The 21,979-nt window shown below is 42.1% G+C and overlaps 1 protein-coding gene across 2 annotated transcripts in view; it reads left to right on the top strand.

The window, feature by feature from the left end:
- PHACTR2 (phosphatase and actin regulator 2) overlaps positions 1-21,979 on the top strand; it is an 81,527-nt gene that overhangs the window by 4,341 nt on the left and 55,207 nt on the right. The window lies entirely within an intron of this gene.

Below are 21,979 nucleotides of genomic sequence, written 5' to 3'. Positions count from 1 at the left end.
TTCAGTAATTGGTACACTTCAAAGAGTAGAAAGCAAAGATAGTGAACTGTCAACTCCCATTTGATGTGAAGCCCTAAATGACTTGTCCACAGCCACAAAGGATATTCTGGGTAGAGAGCCCCATCTTCCTTATTTTTTCCAAAGGTTTAAATTCCTGAGGCTGTGGCCTTTGAGGCTGAACCCTTGTAATACTGCACCGGGATTCCTGTTCCTTCCCCACCCCCATCTTTATGCTTTTGTATGTTACGAGAAAGTTATGAGTAAGTACAATGTAAAGGGAGCTCTTATTTTCAGTTGCTGCTAAATTTACATCCAAAGCTTTCCAAGGATCTTTAGCATGGAAAATTCTTTCATCGTTGGACATCATTGTCAGATGGGGCTAGAGTTGTGACAGCTCCAGAATTTGGGTTAATTAAGTAGGCAATTTGCTCCAGACTTTGAGCTGATCAAGTACCTACCTAGTCAAAGGCATAAAAAGCACCTTTTTCAGTCAGAATAAGTAGACACAAATTTGCTTGCTACTAATGGGAACTGCAAGATCTCTTTTAGAAAGCTAGTCCATACGTGTCTTGAGCTGAAATATCAAAGGTAATAGCTACTGCTGAAAGTGTAGGTCTCAGCACCCAAACCTCTGATTCTGATTTGTGCTGTTGGTGAACGTCCAAGCGTGAGCATGTGGAATGAATCACTAGCTGAAGAGAAAAAATTGTACATGCTTTATATGAAACGTATTTATAAAGTATAATATGTATTTCTGTGTTCATGGGTGCTGCTTTAGACTGTGTAATCTGCCCGAGCGGAACTGTGCCCCCGCTGCCGTAGCAGTTGCTGCTGGTTGTCGCACAGTGAGCTCCTCAGCTGCAGCAATAACTCACTGCAGACGAGGTTGCAATCTGAGCCTTTGCTAAGGGGCAGGGCCGAGAGCAGAGATCTTGTAAGGACATGGAGCATCAGCCACATGTCAGGAACCACATGTGTGCCACAGGAACATGTGTATGTGAAAATAAAGGCCTAGTGCTCTACAGGTCCCTGGTTGGTGGCTCACCTCTTCTCACTCTGAGGCTGCTTCAAGGCTGACAAGGAATTCTCCTCATTTAGCTGCCAGGGTACATGACCTTTCATGCCATGCATGCTGGCCGAGATGCCTTCATGCACTGATGTTTGGTAGCTCCTAATCACCTGTTCACAGTGTTAATCATCAGCTTCCTCATCTGCCATGAGGAGAATGAGAGCTGGCTCCCGGGAGGTCTGCGTGGACAGGGCTGGCTGGGTTTGTGTAGGGTTGTCTTCTCAGATGACCACCCCGATACATTCCCCAGATGAAAAGCTCATGGGAGATCTTGTTTCCCACTGAGCCCACTGGCCTAAGCCCCACTGATGACTGATCCCATTCCACTGGATCTCAGCCATTCCTTGGATCAGTTGTCCTTCCTTCCTAGATCCTCTTCCTTGGCTTTCTTACTACTCCTGGGTACTCACCTTGTCCTTAGCTGGTGTTTTCCGTTACAGATTTCAAGACACTTCCCAGTCCTTTCTATATAATATTCCTTGAATTAAATGGGAAAACTGAGCACAAGGAGGCAGGACAGCACCTAAGACACAACCAGGAGGAAACCAAAGAGCTCCTAAATCCTCGTTGGTGTTTGAGCCACGTCACAGTCCCACCTATGAAAAGCAGAAAAGACTTGGACATTTATATTTTTCTTTATATATTTCTACTTGCTTAATGTTGTCCTTTATTCATTTTGGACACTGATGCTCTCTGAGATTAAAAAAATGAAGAAACAGTAACATTGCTGAAAAATACTTCTGAATCAGTGCTGGCTTTGGATTTATTTTTCACTTTAGTTCATTGTTTTGAAACATAATGATAATTAGTAAAAAAATTAGAGTGCATTTAATGCCTTGAGTCAATCACTGGTGGTTTTTAAATCAAAAACCCAGTCTGCTTCCAGAACTTATTTCTGCCCATTGTAAGAGAGATCCACAGAAATATCCCAACCAGCTGCCATTCATTCCCATATGGAGAAGTCATTTCTGAAGGTCCCTTCCTTGCCTTCTCTGCTTGACATGAGGGAGATTCCCGATCCTGTGTTTGGAAGGGTTTTTTTCATTCAAGTAGATCTGGACAGGGACAGTGATAGGCATAGGAAAAAAGAGAGGAGGTGGTTTGCTGGTAACAATTAAATGTCTCTAGTAACAGGCAGTGGTGGTTCTGGTTTGTTTTGTCTCCAGCAGATTCCAGAGAGAAAAGCCAGCTGCTGATGCTCTTGCTGAGACAGTAGCCAGGGTGTAGGTGTGTGTTGGAGAAGGAGGCAATTCAGTCTTGGCTATGTCCCTCAATTGACAGAATTCAGTTTTGCCAATGCTGCTGAGAAACCTTCAGTCAAGTTGGGTTTCAACCACGTAACGATATTGATGTTAAAAATATGTGTGAAACTGAAGAAGGAAGAGAAAGAAAATATAAGTGCAAAAAATCAGCAGGAAAAGCAGATGGACAGTGAGATTTTTAAAAAACATTATTTTATACTCCAAAAACAAAAGCAAAGAACTAAATTGAGTGATTTATATCCCCTTTTAGGTGAACTCTACAGCCCCTGTCAAGTGTACTTTTGGGCAAATGTAAAAATTACAGTGGGGCTTCAGAGCATGCTGTTTCCTACAATGTTGCATGATAGAAATGGTTCAGTAGGAACTAGGTCGGAAGGTCGCTGAACATCAAAGAGTGATGCACAGTGTGAAGATGGATTGCTTTCTCCTCTCACTATCTCTGACCAAAGTTACATGGGTGTTGGGTGTCTTCTCTTTTGGGTTTGTTTCCTGCTCCCCCCATTTTGTTCTGGATTTAAATACTAAGATAGGTAAATAAATATAACTTAGCGTGTTTGCAGTCCACACAGTGCTTTGGACTAACAGTCTGCACAGACAATGCAATTACCTCTGTTCTTCATGTGCAGGCTCATTATTAGGAAATGTGATTTAAGACTTGAGTTGTTTGCAGGCTTCACACAAGGTCACTGCGTAGGAATGGATTTCTTCTGTCTCTGGTTTTGCTTTTGGGCACCTGGAAATAAAGTCTCTGTTGGAAGTAGAGATCATTTACTTTTGAACAACTGTGATGATCAGTGTAACTGGGAAAAAAGCTAGGGAGAAATGAGGATCTAGGTTGTTCTGTCATTGCATGCAAGTAAAATGGAAAAAAATGTGAAGGTAATAACTTGCTGTCTGTTTTGCATTGATAAAAGCTTGATTAAGTGTTTGCTGGATAATACTTTTCTATATAATACCATAAAACTGGTAACACTTTGTTACTTGGCAGGTTGGTTATTAGTACACAGTCCCACATCAATGATAGCTTTGTGAAAACAAAATTTTGTATGAAAAGATATAAACAGTAAGAGATGTGTTGCTCTTTTCTTCTCTGATTCCTGGTTTGGTTTCATATGAATTAGAGTGACATTTTGCTGAGCAGAGTTAAACTGTGATACAACCATCCTAACATTTGAAACTGTGAGAGCAAAGACAGTTCTGTTTCCAAAGATCAGGCTGCATCCCTCATCCCCGAGAATGTGCTTCTTTTTGTTAGCTTTGCAAGATGTCTTTGCTCTGACCAGCTGCCCAAAACATTAGCAAATCCTAGTTATGTAGGTGCATGACCCTCATTTCAGTGTTATTTAATCCTTTTTGTATTTTTTGGATCTGAATGTTTTAATGTGTTTCCTAGGAAAAGTCCAGGAATGGTGCACAGACTTTAGATGCTGATTGGGATTTTAAGGCTGGGCTATTACTGCTCTGTGCAAACAAATCACATAGTTTATAGTCTAGAAATAATTAATGGAAAATACAGGCTTTCTCTAATGTTTATTGTTTTAAGCTACATAGGTAATTTACACAACTAGAATAACTGTGATAGACTGTGAAACTTGATGTTTTCACTGTGATCATATAATTTACATTTCTAGCTTAAGCCATTACTAACAAGACTTAAAGGTGCACAGGGACTCTTTTGCAGGCTTAGAGGTTTTTTTAGTGCTTGATGCTTCAGCTCAGAAAATGAACTCTTGACTGGGGATTTGTTGTCCCTGGTTGGATTTCTTGGTTTTGCAACCCAGAACTTTGTTGATGTATACTGAAATGATTGACATTTTGTTTGATCTCCTTTGCTGAAGAAGACTGGGCTCTTTTCCCTGCATTCTGCCTATGTGGCTGCAGGGTGAGGGCAGGCAACAGAAAGTGATTCAGATCTTAGCTTCTGTTCAGTAGCCAGCTGAACTAAGTAAAATAGCACTTGTCATGAGTGAAATTTGGTCTGAATGCCCAGGAAACTGCACAGGAGGGCAGACTGTATCTGGAGAGGATGTCATGTTGAAGAAACAAACCACAGCAGCAGCAGCTGGGCTCTGCACTCCAGCTCAGCCCACTGTATTTGGGTGCACCAATGATCCTCCTTCTCAAACTAGGAACCTGGAAGTCAGCACCATATGCCAATGTCCATGCCTGCATCCTCAGCAGAATGCATCCTCTGCTGATGTATCCCAGATGCCAATGTAAGTCATTGTGTGTCGTTACACAGACACCAAAAAGCATAGCGTTTCGTGGAAGAATCATGATGCTGTAGCCCTAGGTTACATCCATCTGTGCCCTAAGTCAGTTTTTATAGATACATTAGGGAATGAGATGCATGAAATACTTTGTTCTAGCCAGCATTTGTCCATAAGGCCCTGGTAAGCTGTAACATGGCTTGTAGATCTCCCACCTCTGCTGTCTAAGGGATACACAGAGATACCTGATGCCTGGACACCAAATCAGTGAAGTTCACCAACGTAGAAGCATCCTGATTTAAAAATATGGCATGACTGTGCATAGTAAGGGATAGTCCAGTTTGTGAGCTTTCTTCCAGTTGCTTTTCTTGCTTCTAACTCTGAGAGATCAATGTACCTGGAGCATTTCTGTCATAACAAGCAATATAAAGTCACCTAGGCTGAAAACTAATCTCCTGTGGCCTATTTTTTTTCCTCCCAGATGCTGGATGAGTGAACAAAGAAACGACACTTTCATTGTGTGTTTATGAAACACAGATTCTGTGGGATACAGTCAAGTAGTTTGAGTCACATCACCACTTAAAGTTGTTATAAGCTGTTGGGAAATGATTTTTAGACGCTAGCTGTCTTTATGAGGAGAAAAGCTCCCCCCGAATAGCTCATTGCCAAGAAACTGGGCATGTTTAAATTACACATGTATAATGTGTTATAATTTATTTCATTTGTTATAATTCAAAACTGGCCATGCGTTTCCTTTCCTGTAAATTCATTCAATGTGCCTGAAGATTACTGGTTTGTTTCTTGGAGTTTTATAGATTTATTGCATTTCTGAGGGGAAGCAAGTGTTGGTTTTGGCACGGGCATTAATAATATTCTTGTTCTGAGAATGTGAAGCAATGTTCTGGTGCATTGCTAATCTGGCCTCTTTCATGTTGATACGGAGAAGGGCGTAATGGTTTTCTTGCACTACACGTTATACCACCACGGATGGTTCTCCCCTCCTGATGAATTGTTCAAGTGATTGATAAAAAGAGGGGAAATTGTGATATTAATAATTATTATTTTAAAAATACATGGTTTTAAAAAAATTGCTCTAATCACAGAGTATTTCTGTGGTTCAGTTCTTGCAAAGTTTTAGAAGGCTAGTCTGACTTCTTATAAGACACAATCTAGTGTCTTGGGAAGAAGGTGCTGTTGTTTCTTATTTGAATATTGCTGCTTTTGACTCATGGAAGTAGGGCATGGAAGAAATACTTAAGGCCTGATGGTGAAAAATGAAAGAAACTGTGTCTATGCAGGGGAGTGAAGAATAAAATGGACAGCTAAGACATTGGTTAAAGGCACCTTGTCAAAGAGCTGGACAAGGACCAAGTGGAAATGAAAAATGATATATACTTTATTTGGAGAAGAAAGTCATAGAGACTAGCAGAACATGAGCCAGCAGAAAAAAGAGAGAGGTTAACTCCAAAACATTGCAGGAACTACGTGAGTATGATGCTCAGCGTTTAAAGCCTTTTGTTGGAAAATAACATCATGTAACTATGTCATGTTGTGCAGTGAACACAATTATGAAAAGAGGAAAAAAGTTTTTGTTGGAAAAGTTTGATGTAATTCACAGAGACCTGAAGCAGAAAAAAACAAATATCTTGGACACTTAACAGCAACACCTCTCTCTCAGCTCCCCTTGGGTACTGTTCATCCTGCTGATTTAATTTTCCTATCACTCCAGGAGGCAAGGGAGGAGAAGAGGAGAAAGGCATATCTCAGCCAGACCCAGCAAGACAAATAGTTTGCTTCTGTAACATTTATCACACTTGGAAACTCTCTATGTTAGTTTGAAATGCATGATAACAATAATATGTTGAAGAGAAAAGTATTTAATATAAGTATTGGATCTCTAGGGTTATGTCTTTTTGAAAGGAGAAGAAGAGGAAAAAAGAATGTACCTTTTTAGCTGTCATCCATGAAAGATGAAGAAAGCCTTGAATACAGAGCCAGGCCACTAGAAAGCATGCAAAAGCTAAGCATTATTTTCAATACATTTTAAGCTATTAAGCAAAGATTTGGGACTTCACAGGATTTTCTAGTTAGCAGGGGAAGCTGGACATACAAACTGATGTATAACACTGCACACTGTATCTAATGCATAGACTGATTATTAGTTTGGAAATGGCTGCAGTGGCTGAAGATGAACCCATCAAAGCTTATCTTCCCTTAGACAGAAGTTACCCATCCCTCAGCCCTGCTAACTTGCAAGCGTTTCCCATCTTCTTGAGTGGAAATTCAGCACAGTTACCGTGTAAGGATAAAGGCCACAGCTTATCACCCTGGCACGATCCTTGTCTCACAATTCTGAACTCTTCCATGAGCATTATTCAGTCCTGAGAATGATCTGATATGATAATTAAATGTTGTGATCCCCTCATCTGCTTACAGATGAAGCAAGCCAGACCTGAAGGCCATAGATCAAGGAACTAATGAGCATTAATGAACAAGGTCAGACTGTGGATTTTTGTGTTTGTACCTTTCAACCCACTGTCCTTAAGGGATCTCTTTGTAGAGAAACATCTCTCTCTTGCTGTTGCTCAGCCTACAGTTCATTCGGGGTTTCCTCAACCACAGAAGAAAAACATTGCAAGAAACATTCCCAGAAGATAAGATGAACCAAAAACCCAAACTGAAGCTACACTAATGTCTTTCCAGCATTTTCATGGATTACTCACCTGTTCCTACAGCTGGTAGTTTTGTGTTTATGAAAACAACATCCAGATCCCATCAAAGAAGAGTACTTTGACTTTATATAAAATTAAGATTACATTCTTTTCAATGGCTTGACTGAAGCACGCCAAGGACGGTATTCTGCCACTGACAGTTTAGCTCTGGATTTAAACTCTGGCTTGTTTTAGCTATGAAATAGGCAGATTCATAGAATCATAGAACCATTATGGTTATAAAAGGCCTTGTAAGATCATTGAGCCCAACCACTAACCTAACACTGCCAAGCCTATCACTAAACTAAACCGTATCCCTCAGCACTTCATCTATGTGTCTTTTGAATGTCTTTAGGGATGGTGACTGCACCACCTCCCTGGGCAGCCTGTTCTAATGCTTAATAACCCTCTTGTTGAAAAAGTTCTTCCTAATGTCCAGTCTAAACCTCCCCTGGCCCAACCTGAGCCCATTTCCTCTTGTCCTGTCGTTCATTACTAGAAGGAAGAGGTCAACCCTCACTGCAGACCCTTTTCAGGTAGTTGTAGAGAGTGATCATGTCTCCACTCAGCATCCAGCTTGGGGGAAAAGTGAGTGCAGGGTCTAAAAATGTTGAATACATCTGCCAAGTGCTTGAATGTTTGCAAAATAGGAGGGAGGTTTAGGGAAAATTATAAACCTTTTTCATGGCAAGAAAAGTGACTGAACCCTGTATCACTCCTTTTCATTTCCAAGATGTTACAACCACTCCCCCGGGCTCGGAAAAGTTGCTGTCATTTGTTTGTAAGCTGCTTGAAGGCATTTTTTGAAAGAATAGTCATTAAACTCTTTCTATTTCAAAACCTGCTCTTGTACAAAGTGTGTTTCACTGGAGATGAAGTTAAGCAGCAGTTTTGTTCAGTATGGCAAAAAGAATTTTTCAAGAGGTATTTTCTGAGGGAGGTAAATTGCTGGAGGCTGCAGGTGGGCCCTCCACTCCTTCAGTCGAGGCTGGAGCTGAATGGGCTTCAAACAAGGCAGCCAGAGCAGTGCTGAGGAAGTGGCTGTAAGGATACCGTGCCTTGCAAAGGCATTGTGCCTTGCCAAAAGTGCATGGGGACTCGGTTTTACCCCTGGTTGCCAGCCCAGAGCTGCCGTCTGCCAGCATGAGGGCGAGAGCATCTACAGGCGCTATGCCTCTCTCTCCCTCTTTGGATCCCTGCAGTGATGCTGTTTTGGGGACTGCTGAGCAGGGATCTGGGTGAACCCTGGCTGTCAGGATAGGCTGCCTGCTTCTGGGCAAACCTTCAGAGAAAATCCCACATGAAAACACCAACAGTGGAAACGTCTGCGTGTTAGTTTGCGGGAGACTTTATCCACATATCAATTCATTGTTAAAGGAGCGGATAAATGGCCCTTTCTCTCCCTTAATGGGTGCATCAGATGCTGTGGGAGTTGCTGAAAGCCCAGAATGAGAGCACAAGAAACAGTCAGGACAGGCAGAAACTGCCAACAGGAATTTCTGAAGTATTCCTGTGGGCTTTCCTAAGGGATGGCTTGCTTTCCCAGGGACCGTTGGAAACAGGCAAGCGCTTCGTCACATCATGTTCCTTCTCCAGGAAAACATTTGGTAGTAGTTTAAAAAAGAAAACTTTACAGAGCTTAAATACAGCCAAAGATGAATTTGGTGAATGCTGATGCTCCACATACTTAGGACTTGAAGTCGCTAGCAATAGGTACAGGGCTTGCCAGTCACATTCGGGCTTTTTGCACCACTTTTTTTCTTTAATCAAGTTTTTACTGTGGCATTTTTAAGCATACAGCTAAATACTAAAGCTTTTGTGTTCAGTTTAACTGTACTGGAATGGTCATGACACTCAGATACCACAGAATTTGAGTAATCATAAAATGAATGAAATCCTAATAATTACGAGAACGGCTTCAATTTAATTCAGTTTCTAAAGTAAACCATTTTGATGTTTTCATTTGTATTCTGGCTTGTAATTAGCAAAGGGTCATGTAGCCTGGTTTACCTCCACAGTCATAAGGAATAGTAATTAAGAAAAACATGTAATGAAAACAGGGTGTTTTTTTAAAGGGTCTAAAGAGAGGTTTTAACAAAATACAGTGAAGTGTGCCATTCCATACAGTGGGAATGACCTCTGTCAGCATTTATCTGGCTAAAGTAGGCTGAATTATTCTTGGCATCTGTACTGGGTTTTGTACAAAGTGATTAAAACAACATATTATCTGATTCAGGACAAGCTTGAATATGCCTTAATGGTAACTTCAAATTTCTGCTAACGTCTAACTGCATCTGGCTCAGAAGGAGAGGAAAGGTGTTCCCAGATGGTAGTGCAGTGGGTCGTGCTGATGTAGCTGGTGGGCTCAGATCATCCACACTAGGCAAACAGGCATCACCTCTGGTAATATTTGACACTTTTATTACTGATGTGTGCTCCAAAGCCAAGTACTGAATTAATATTGTTAGGCTTTGTGATAGTAAAATGCTGAAATGCACTGGTGGGGAGAAGGTGGGGTCTTATATTTCTTCTGTGGGTACTTGCTTTGCAGCTCGAGGGGTGCTTGTCCAGCTCCAGCTGAAACAATTCAGTCTAAACTGGCATATGAAAGTTTAAGTTGGCGTTTTATTTTAGCCTGCAGATGAGAAAGATATGTTTTGTGATTGCTCAGTGCCGATGTCTGAAGGAGGTGTTGGAAAAGGACAGGCTGCAAACAAAATCATGTGTACTTTTGGATAGCTGAAAAAGTGGCAATGAAAAATCGTAAATCTGTTGTTCAAGCTGTTCTCTTTTGCTTTATAGGGCTGGAATAAGAATGGTCTTTATGGCTTTTGTTTGTATGGCTCTTGTCACAAAGAGGTCCTGTTCTACCACGCACCATGATAATACAGCCCTTCTACACACCATGGTAATACAGTCATTTGTTATTAACAGAGAGCAGAGGAGAAGCAGGCACCCCAAATACTGTGTGAGACACGCAAATGGGGATATGAAGGTATCAATTATGTATCTGCCATGTTGATGCTGCTCTTACAGAGCAGTTGTTTTCCCCTAAGGGAATAATCTGCTGGAAGAACTGAGCATATTCTCACTGCCACCTTTGACAACAAGATGGTCTCGCCACCCAAGGCCTCACCAAGCCCTTTTCTTTAGCCCTTTTCTCTCCTAGGAGGACATGATGCTTTGATTAGTCCTGGGCTGGTGCCTGACTCTGGAAGGAAAGCTATGGCACTCGCAGAGGAAAGTGGGATCCTAGTTTCCAATCTCATCTCTGTAAGCGTCTTCATCCTCAGGGTGCATGGCAAGTAGGGCACTATCCTGGCACAGCATCCTGCTGCAATGATCCACAGAGAAGCAGCTTTCACATTTGCAATTTGTTCCAACCAAAGCTTTTTGATTATCTGTGCTTCATGTCTGTAGATGCTGATTCCATTGAAAAATTGAAGTCCCAAATGTGCATCAGTACAGCTTTTAAATCTACATGAGGACAGTATTATTAATTCCATTGGGTGACTGACAGTGACACCAGCTTGTTTGATGACGTTTCTATTTCTTGATTGTGTAGGAAAGGGAACACACTGGCTTTAGAAGTATAACTGAATCCCACCACAGATTTCACATGGACCTGTTCTTTTACGTGAACAGGCCCCTGAGTGTCTGAGTTTAAAATGACGAAGGAAGAGCAGCTGGACTGACCAATATGTCAGCTTATGCCTGATTTTCCCTACCCTGGCCCTAATAAAGAACAAGATACAGGGAATAAAACAACTGTTTGCCGTGCGGCTGGGGATGGAGAGAGTAATGAAACACGATGCGGAATAAAAGTCAGCTGCAACTTGGCAACTCCTCTTTCCTCACAGCAATGAAGATGACTTAGACTGTATTCAGAACTGTGACATTACAGATACAGAATGACGTGAAAATTTTTACAGACTGTGGTTTTAGAGTTGACAAATTGGTGTTTTGACTGAGAGGAACTGTGTTTAGTCATTAATAGTTTCTTCTGAGCGTGCTGGAGTTTTATTATTGTTTATCCAAGCTGGTATCTAGCAGCAAAGACAAACATTTTAAAGGCAACTTAAAACAATAAACCCAGTTTTCTGTTCAAGGGCTGCAAGGCTAATAGCTTGTACAAACATTTGCAATGACAGCAACACTCAAAAATTTTCTGGTTGGATTTAAAAGTGTCCTTGACCTCCCCAATGGTGTTGTGAGGCCAACACGGTCATGAAAAGAAACTGTTTGCCTCAGGTTTGACTTACACACATTTGGACAAGTGCAATATGTGGTTTCCTGTACTAGAGGAAAAAAAAAGGATGTTGAAGTGGTGCCAGCATGAAAGAAAGTGTCTCTTTTAAAAAGCAGCACAGTGAGCTCCAGGCTGTCCCATATGGGGTATTTAATTACATGGCTGATCAAATTGCACCTAAGATTTTTCATACGTAAATGTTCTGTTACTTGTAGATCAAGAGCTCCTTGTTATAGTACTTAAGTGCAAGGAAGCATTGGGATGGGAGCCCAAAAAGCCAAATCTGTTCTCATGTATAAACATGTTAATTGTGAAAGATTTGGTTAAAGATAATAATAATAAAGGGAAAAGCACATATATAGCATTCATATAGAACTTTTAGCAAGAGTGCCAGGTGGTCTGGATTGAGTTGGGGTGGGATGAAATGGAATAAAGTGGGATGGGGAGGAAAAATGTCTACATCCTTCCCCAGCTCCCTTCATGCAGAAGACGAAAATAGCTAATAGTATTAGCACTTCAGGTGGTCATTGCTTCAGCACTGAATGTGGTGAAGGTGTCAGGGCATACTACTGTGAGAGGCAGCTCTCATACCCTCTGGCAATGGGCTCAGGCGCTGACTTTGTGGCAGATGTCTGCCATCTCTTCCCAAACTTCTCTCCCATCCTGTCCTGTTCCTGTCCCAGCTCCTCGGCACACCGCCCAGCTCAGCCTGGTCAGCAAATTTATTTGCTAGACCCTCCTGTGTCAGCAGTAGGAACTGACTCAGCTTTAAAAGCCTAGGCAAAAGGTTCTTTCTCTTCTGCCTTAGTGCACTGCTAAAGTCGGACTTCACAAATGGTTATCAACACGGTTCGTGGTTCAGCCGACATTGACATCGTGGTGGTGTGAAAACACGTGGTGAGATGAGCAGGAACCTGCTTGTATGGGCAGCATCTCTACCAAGCCATATTTGCGTGCTGCCTCTGCCAACAGTGGCAATGACTTCTAGGGACACATCCAGCAAGCTGTGGGAAAATGCCTGTGTCTTTCCAGGTATGCTGAGAGAACAGCCAAAAGGCGTTGAAGAAAGGTCAGCAGCTGGGCCCTTTAGCTATTGCTGCAGGGTAGGAAAGTTGTTAGCAGAGTAAAATCCTCTCTTGGGATGATGTGTGCCTCCAGAGGAACCAGCCAGCTGAGATCTGAAGCAGCCCCAAGCTTGTGTTTGCTTATATACGGAGAGGATAAGAACTGGAAGCAGCCCAATGTAACTTTGGCTGTGCTTTGATCCTTTCACTAGGTTTTTGACTTGGCTTGGACAGCAAGTAGCAAGGGCCATCTTAGAGAGTGCTGGTTTACTCTGTGAGTGGTAGGTAAATATCTAGATCTGAACAGGAGTTAGCAGCTTGGTTGTGTGAGGGCTGCTTGGCAGAGTTTGCAATAGACAAGGAAGCCTGTGTTCAATTTGTGTTTTTTGGTTTCTCTTTCCCCATATTCCCCCAGGTTCCTGTGGACTGTTTTCCTCATCTTGTCAAGTTCCTGGGAATACCAGGGAAAGGGCATTCCAGTAGGACAATGACATGGCATACCTATCACCTTGGCTTGCTTGTCAGGGTGAGCCAGCACTAGGAACCTTCTCTCACCTTCCCTTTTCTCAGCAGGCACCGCTGTTGCTTGGACAGGGCATCCAAAAGCTCCTGGTGTGTTCGGGGCAGACGGCAAGTAACTTTGCTGATAGATGGAGAAATGAGAAAAGGACCAAAGGCTGCCCTGTGACATGCTCATCCCAGTTTTACCTCAACATCTGTATTACATACCTATTAATTATCACCTTTTTTTTTAAGAAAAAAAATCTGTTTATTACAGGAGAAGATCCTCAGTTCATTTTCACACTTCTAGCCACTAACTGCTAGGAAGTTTTATGGCTTGCCTGTAGCTAAAAATATTTGTTGTAAACTTATTACAATGTTTTTTCTCCCCACGTTAAGGCTGTACCACGAAAAGCCAGTTAGGAAATATTTCTGTTTCTTCAGTTCTGGTTATCAGATGTGGCATTTTAGAAATAACATTGCAGAATTCAATGAGGTAAGTACATGCAGCTTACTTTTAGGTGGGATTATGAAGAGTGTGGCCAGCAGGTCAAGGAAGGTTCTTCTCCCCCTCTACTCTGCCCTGGTGAGGCCTCATCTGGAGTCCTGTGTCCAGTTCTGGGCTCCTCAGCTCAAGAGGGACAGAGAACTGCTGGAGAGAGTCCAGTGCAGGGCCACCAAGATGATCAGGGCACTGGAACATCTTTCATATGAGGAAAGGCTGTGGGAACTGGGGCTGTTTAGTCTGGAGAAGAGGAGACTGAGGGGAGATCTTATTAACATTTACAAATATCTAAAGGGTGGGTGTCAGGAGGTTGGGACATCCCTGTTTTCTATAGTAGCTAGCAACAGGACAAGGAGTAATGGGATGAAGCTGGAACACAAAAAGTTCCACTTAAAGATAAGAAAAGACTATTTCCCTGTTGAGGTGAGGGAGCCCTGGCACAGGCTGCCCAGAGGGGTTTGGAGTCTCCTTCCTTGGAGGTCTTCAAGACCCACCTGGACATGTTCCTATGCGACCTGATCTAGGTGAACCTGCTTCTGCAGAGGGGTTGGACTAGATGATCTCTAAAGGTCCCTTCCAACCCCTACCATTCTATGATTCTAAAACTCTAAATGGAAATGTATACCATTGTACTCCAAGGAGATTTATCTCTTAATATTCTGCCAGAAGAAGCATTAATTTTCAATCCTCAGCTGTTCAAAGTAGTTTGGTTGCTCTTTTATGTGCACTGTTTTTGGTTCTTGTTTTTGATGTCCTCCCACTTCTCTGTTACTGTGCTTGGATTTTTTTTTTCCCCCCTGTTTCTGTGGAGAAATTGCTTGGATCCAGGATTTGACGTTTGACCTGATGTTTCGTATATCTGGAAAATGTAACTGACTGGAAATTTTCCATTTGCTGCTCTTCACCCAAGTATTATGGTTGAGAAAAAAAAGGAATAAGCAGCCTTCCCTAAATCTCTGATCCTTTTCCTTCTGGTCGGAGCCAGCTGTGTTCAGGCCAGAGAGGAGGTAGCAAGAAGATTTGCAGCCAGATCACTTTCAAACCTGTATGACAGGATGGCCAAGCATTCTCCTATTCCTTTTGTAGGAAAAGGATGGAAGTTAAACACTTTGTTGAAGAGGAGGAGGTCATGTAAGTGTTCTAATAAGGACTGCATGATGCTAAAATGTAAAGAATTCATTTGCAAACACATGCCTGAGGACATATTGCAAACATAACGTCAGGTCTGTATTTTTATTAGGACCCTAAGAAGATCCCTAGTGTGTTTTGACACAAGAAACATATGAGAAGAGTGGTGGTGTGATTTTAGTGCTATAACTGCAGTGCTTAATGCACTGTTGAACTCTCTCAGCTCACGTGTCAGTGTAGATGCAGCAGATGAGCTCTGCACAGGTTCCTTCATGAGAGGTGCAGTTTGGTCATGCTGGGTAGCTGTGACTAGCTGTATTGCCTGTGGTATTTCCAGTGTCTCTAAAGAGTGCCCTACAACCATAGCTTGGTCCCCCTTTCCCCTTTCCCCTTTCCCCTTTCCCCTTTCCCCTTTCCCCTTTCCCCTTTCCCCTTTCCTTCTAGAATTAACCCAATGGAAGTGAAGTAACTGTGAAGTAACTCTGAAGCTGCATATTACAAGTGCATTATGCTAACTAATATGATAATGTGATAACCTGTAACTTGACAAAACAACCAACTCCACTCAAGTTGATGTGACTATTGTGAACAGAGTTAAAAAAACAATTAACACTTAAGGTAACTCTAAAGAAAGAGGTCCTTTGGGCTTTACCCTAGTGAAGCAGCAAGCACATCTTAAGCCCTCAAGTGAACACTGTTTTACTTACTGTTTCATGTTTAAGATAGTAGGAAGTCAAGGTAAGGTCTTGTCCTTGCTTGCTGGCGACCCAGTGTCTGTGGGGTGAGGGCTTCCTACCTAAGAGACAGATAGCTAAACAAACTCTTCCATGCTCTGAGGAAGTTAATTGCAGTTGTATAGGTGAGAAAGTGAGAAGTAGAATAAATGAGTGTGGGAGGCAGTGTCATTGCTTGGTACTTTGCTCATGTTCCTCTTCTGTGCACTTCAGAAGAGGACAGTGTGGCTGAGCGTCCTTCTGAGCCATGTGGCTTCTTCTCTGAAATGTGATACTCTAGACATCTGTGCTGTTGCTTTCAGAATATAGGCTCCCCTCCACCTGTGCTTTTTGCAGAGCTTAGGCAGGGGCTCATTACAGAGGCAGAACAGAATATGGCCTTTTGAGCTTGACTTTCTGTGTTTGACTTTCTGCCGTGAGGTGGTGGTGAGATGGGAATTACAGGGTTCAGCCTTCTGAAGCCTTTTCTGGACTTTGGTGCTGCTGGTCCATGTGTGACTACAACAACCTGAGAGGTGTTCGTGTGTCCTCGTGGAGGCATTTGGGCGGTCGGCTCTGTTCCTGCCATGATTATCCCAGGAGGGTCCCCTTTGGTTGTTCCAAGGCAACAGCCAGTGTCCCTCTGAAGTAGCCACTACCCACCCTGTTTAGCTCATCGCCAGCGGGAGGTCCAATTAACATTTTGCAATATTAGCAGTTCCATATGGAAACTACCATTCAGCCGCCTACATTTGAACTTCAGCTTTTTCCTTTCATTTAATTAAAACACAATCAAGTCAATTTGCTCATGACAGAGTTTCCTCAAAGTTAAACTCCAGATGTATGGCAAGGCAAAAGCATTCAGATGCCAATTCATTGTGCTACTCAGAGGTAGATTATAGCTCTCCCATTTGTCAGTTTATCCACTGGGGATTAGTAGCAGTTTTCCTTTCCAAGTAGAAAATAAAAAGGGAGAAGGAAGAAAAAACCCATCTTGCCATCTGGTTCTGGTCATGAAAAACTGATGTAACATTACAGAATTTTAGGTGTTTATTGAAAATGACACTGATAGTGTCAGAATGACTTCTGATTTTTAATTATCGTGTCAAACATTTCAGTGTGCAGTGTCTTGAATTTTTTCAGTAAGCTCCAGGAACAAGCAGTTTACCGTGCTCTGTGGCAAGCTGATGACTTATTGTTCTTGTCACTACATGGGGATAATGTGCAGCTGCATAAACATGTTGATTTTGCTGGCATAAAAAACCATGACTTCCGACCATGCCTTGTGGCAAGATCCTATAGAAAAACATAATGCTGTCAGAAGAGGTTTCAAGGTCTCAGTAAACCATGATGGCTATTGCAGCACATCACTGCAGGGCACCTGGGTGCAGTGAGAGGAAGAGAGAAAGCAGCTGTACTAGGTAACCAGTAGTTAACAAGCATAGAAGTCATTCAGAACCCAATCCACACATAAGGTAGCTTTGAACTGGGACCATTGCCTGTTCTGTTGCATTTCTCAGTTAATTTATGGTTAGATGTGGCAATACCTTGGGTCACCTGTATTCCTGTTATCCCTGTACACTTAAAGGGTGATGTGGTGGTACTGCAAGATAATCAATGCTAGTGAAAGTATTAGGTGCCAGTACCACCTTAGTACCTCAGTATTAGTGAAGCACTTGGTTCTGTGCCTTTTTCCCTCTTGGTTATATTCCCCAGAGGTGGGGAGAGGCTGGAGGCAGACCTTTCCTTTATCTTGCAGTATGATAAAGACAGAGCAGAACTGTGGTGCAAATGAAAGAGTCTTGGGAATCAAGTGAGTGGGAGGAGGGATGACAGCATGAAAGCTGCAGCACCCAGAGGGATGGGGAAAGGACTTGTCCTTCTGCTGGAACTGTCTTGTACTTAACAGCCCCGATGTGAGAAAGAATTCCTTAAATACATATCTCTGTGCTTCTACTGATTAGATCAGTTGTGGAGAACAGTGATGGTGAGGGGAGCAGAGAGATAGAGAAAAGGAAAAATGCTTCTGACTACTGATTGGGAAGATTGCAATCCTGTAATGCTTTAATTATTGGAAAGATTGAAGTGGTCTTGTACATTCTCATCTAAAGCATAGCAAGTGTTTTTCTTGTGGAAGGACCATACTCACTGCATCACCCATGATATGAATTCACATATCTTTGTGAGTGAACTTAGTTACCCACGTAGAGCATCACGTTCCACCTGCTGTTCTCTCTCTTACTTGGGGCTCAGTGGCCCCAAAACTCCTTTCTCCAAAGGATCATAGCTCCCACTCCTGATTAGGGTGTTCTTCTTTTTAGGAAGTGAAGGATAGTAGGTTTCAACAGTTTATTTGGGAAGGGGGAGGAACCCAAGTCTTCCACCTGCTCTGTGAATGCTCTAGGCAAAAGCATGTTTATTTTGTGGAGTCACCCAGGTTCAGGCATGTGATACATGCCAGGCTGCATAGTGCTGCTGGGTTCATGGCTGGAATGTCCTAGTATCCTGGCTGCAACTGTAAAGCTGATTTAGGCTGCCTGCCCAGCCCAGTCACTGGCTGCTGCCCCATGCCACAGCCCACTCCTCGCCCAGCCCTGACACTTCAAGCGTTTGTAGGATTGTGCTGAAGACTGAAATAACTGAAGTGACCCAGATTAAAAATAACCTTTTAAAAAAGGAAAGAGGGTGGAAAGGAGGAGGAATTTTTGGTCTGGATCATTCATAGATCTACTTGTGATGAAGCCCAATGAACAGTTGTATTTTTACAACCAAAAGAATGGCATAATTTTTTTAGGGTCAGGAATGAACAGATAGAAGTGCCAAGAGGAAACTTCCCAGGCTGCTTTCATCACTAGAGCCACTCTGGTGTGAAACTCTAGTGTAGGATGCTGGTTTATGTGAAGCGAGGCAGAAATTTGAGTAGTTTTAATGTCATGAATTATGGCATCTGTACCTTCAGAGTCAGGGAGCATCTGATCAGCATTCCTCAGGCTCCCAATAGCACAACTTTTTTCATCTCAATGAATATGTATAACGTTTATAATAATTAATAGAAGGTACATAAGCTCTCTGAGGTGAAAAATACACTGTTTTATTTTTAAACAGTACATGACCTATAAAGCAGATAGTGTAAATCAGTTTCCTGCTGAGTTTTTCAAAGGTGCAGAGTAATAGCTTTAGATAAGATCTTTCCATAGATGCTCTGGAATGTCATTGCTGAAATTGTTAGGTTTTTTAGGAAGTGTATGAATTGGTAAAATGTTCTACCTTATGGTTGCTCTTGGATAGAAGTGCTTTCTCCTAGCAATGTTACATTATCTGAGATAACTTCTAAAATCTATCTATGATGTTTGGCCATGCTTATTCCTCCTTTTCAGATACATATTTGGGACTTTTTTCCAAATGGAAGAACTGGTACAAGATCAGTGGTTAATGGACACTTGTTGAATTTCGTTCATAAATCAATTCCTCATCTTTTTTTGGTCAGAGTCATAGAATCATAGGGGTTGGAAAGGACCTTTAGAGATCATCTACTCCAACCCCCCTGCAGAAGCAGGTTCACCTAGGTCAGGTCACATAGGAACATGTCCAGGTTGGTCTTGAAGACCTCCAAGGAAGGAGACTCCACAACCTCTCTGGGCAGTCTGTTCCACTGCTCTCTCAACCTCACAGAATGAGTTAATGTTGAATCCTGTTTTCAAAAGCTGCAGCCTTTCCAAGCGGATCCCTTTTTTCATGTATTAGCTCATTTGAAGCAGACAGATTTCTTTAGCTAGGATGAATGTAATTATTTCAGTCATATATTTTCAGCAGAGGGCAGGGCAGGAGCTGATTCAAATCCATGTTTCTCTGTAGGTAGCTAGTGGAGCCATAGTCCTCATCCATTCCTGCTGGTAGGTGCAGGAGGAAGACAATCTAGATGGCGCTTTTGTGAAGGTGGTTGCCTGCAAATAGACTGGACCCTGGACTCTGTGACCCAGGAGCATTTGAAAAGATCTATGTTCTAGTGTTTATAGAGACCATGCTGTCTGTCATCAGGGTGCAGACTCTTCACATCAACAACCCAGACTTTCTATGTCCTCAGAGACAAGAACAAGGGTTTTGTCCCACTGCCTCCAAGGAATGGGCAGCATTTTGCTCTAATGAGCTGATGGGCTGCCTCTGTAGTGAGATAATCCTTGGCCCCTGTCCCGGGACAGAACTCTTCAGCTGACAAAGCCTGATCTCTTTTCTTCAGCACTTCACTTCTGATTCTTTGGCTACACTAGTGCAGATTTCACAGAGCAACTGTGCCTTTCCACATCCCATAGCACCATGGGTCCCTTGATTGGGAGGGACCTCGAGAGGTCAGTAAGTCCAGTCCCTCACTCAGAGTAGGACTATTAGCAACAGCAGGTGATGTCAGCCCTGGCTTGCCTGGCTGAGCCTCCAGAACCTCCCAAGGCATACGTGCTGCAGTATTGCAACACCCACCACCTGGAAGGATTTCCCTTACATCCCCTTACATCACATCTTCCTGGCTGCAAGCTGTGTCCCTTGCCCCTTATAGCAACTGGAATCGCTCAGGTAAACTTAGCTCTCTTATCTTCATAACTACCCTTGAAGTATATGTGCTTCTCCCTTAGATCTATAGTTTCCAGTAGAGGCTTCTGTATTCCATAGAAGATTGCACTCCATAGGAAGTGTCTGTAAGCCTAGACAAAAGTGTAATCCCTAATTCCAGGCACAGAACCCCTGCAAGGATCCTTCTGCTGTCCCATGCCTCTGTTTTTGCAGAGCTCCTCATTGCCATTGATGGTCTTCTCATCTCCACCCGTCACCTGGCTTCTCAGGGTCTGTAGTGTGGCAGCTGATCATTTTAATGGAGTTTCAGCATAAACCTCTCTAAAGATCACTCTGTTCTCTAGGGTGCACAAGTGAGGAAGCTGGGATTTTGTACTTGTGCAAGGGATAGATGTAGCCAAGTCCTTACCAAAATATGTATGATACTATATTATAATATTGCATCATGTCATATATTAATATAATATTATAATATTTATAATATTTATAATATTTACAAATATCTAAAGGGTGGGTGTCAGGAAGCTGGGACATCACTTTTTTCTATGGTATCTAGCAACAGGACAAGGGGTAATGGGATGAAGCTGGAACACAAACAGTTCCATTTAAATGTAAGAAAAAACTCTTTCACTGTTGAGGTGAGGGAGCCCTGGCACAGGCTGCCCAGAGGGGTCGTGGAGTCTCCTTCCTTGGAGGTCTTCAAGACCCACCTGGACATGTTCCTATGTGACCTGATCTAGGTGAACCTGCTTCTGCAGGGGGATTGGACTAGATGATCTCTAAAGGTCCCTTCCAACCCTACCATTCTATGAAAATCTTAGCTCTTTTACTTTAAAGTCTTTTTGCATTCTTCCATCTTATTTCTGTGTTATAGACCAGAAAATACCCCAGGAAGTCACTTAAATACTTTAAATTCTGATGCATCTGAATATCAGTACTTTATCCTGGAGAAGTTTTCCATCTCTCTGACAATACAGAATGTATTACATCTTCATTCAGATCATAACTCATATTTATCGATTTAAAGGCTGTCATTTTCATACAAATTTATCTCTGTTTTTAACTTCATAGACTTCAGTGAGTTATACAATGGATTTTTTTTTCCTCCCAGTACTTTATTTTAAAACATTGGCAGTAAAATTTCTTGAACTCTGAATTACATCAGTTTTCTCACAGAAAAGTTGGGTTTTTTTAGCATCCTGGATCAATCTAAAGTCTAGGACAAATATAGGACTCATTAAATGTTATTTGTCTGAGAATCATAGAATCATTGCACTATGCTGTTATGTGTCTGAATGTGTATCTTTAGCAGCTAAGACACAGGACCAGGATTCAGGAAGCCATTTGGCAAACATAAAATTAAGCACTTAACAATTCTGTGCCTCATATTTTCCATCTGCAAAAGGGGGACAGTGATATTTCAGTCTTTGAATAGCAGTTTCTGATTTAATGATCTATGATTATCATTATTACTGTTCAGAGTGGCATCAACTCTGTTCCGAGTTGGTTATAATTAGAGTGTTTAGAAGAATGAAAGCAATTACAAGGCCTCTATGCTGCAAACATTGAAGCCTGTGATTAATTGTATATACGTAAGTAATTTCAGTTACTTCAGTGGAACCGCTCACGTGAATAAAATTAAGCACATTTGAAGTATTTGCAGGACCACAAATGGAAGGATCTAAGACATGTCAATTTTAAAATAGAAATAAATAATTGTAGACCTCTCAAGGAAATTTCTGGGAAGTTTAACTATTATGCTACAGCATATTTTGGAATGTCTTAATTCGGTTCACAAAACTCAGTGTAACAGCCATGGATGGTAAATATTGGCTTTCATGTTACTCAATATGTTTTTGCAGAACAGTAATTCTTCTTTCAATTTTGGCTACAACCCAAAAGCTTATTGTTAAATACATTTTGTTAGTAAGAAGCCTGACTCATGGCACGGCAGGCTGCACTGTGAATGATTACCAATGATACCCAACTGACTTCTTTCCATTC

This window comes from Colius striatus, chromosome 2, assembly GCF_028858725.1.
Source record: "Colius striatus isolate bColStr4 chromosome 2, bColStr4.1.hap1, whole genome shotgun sequence".
Lineage (NCBI taxonomy): Eukaryota > Metazoa > Chordata > Aves > Coliiformes > Coliidae > Colius > Colius striatus.
Note: the sequence above shows the minus strand (reverse complement) of the source record. Positions and strands in the feature narration are given on the sequence as shown.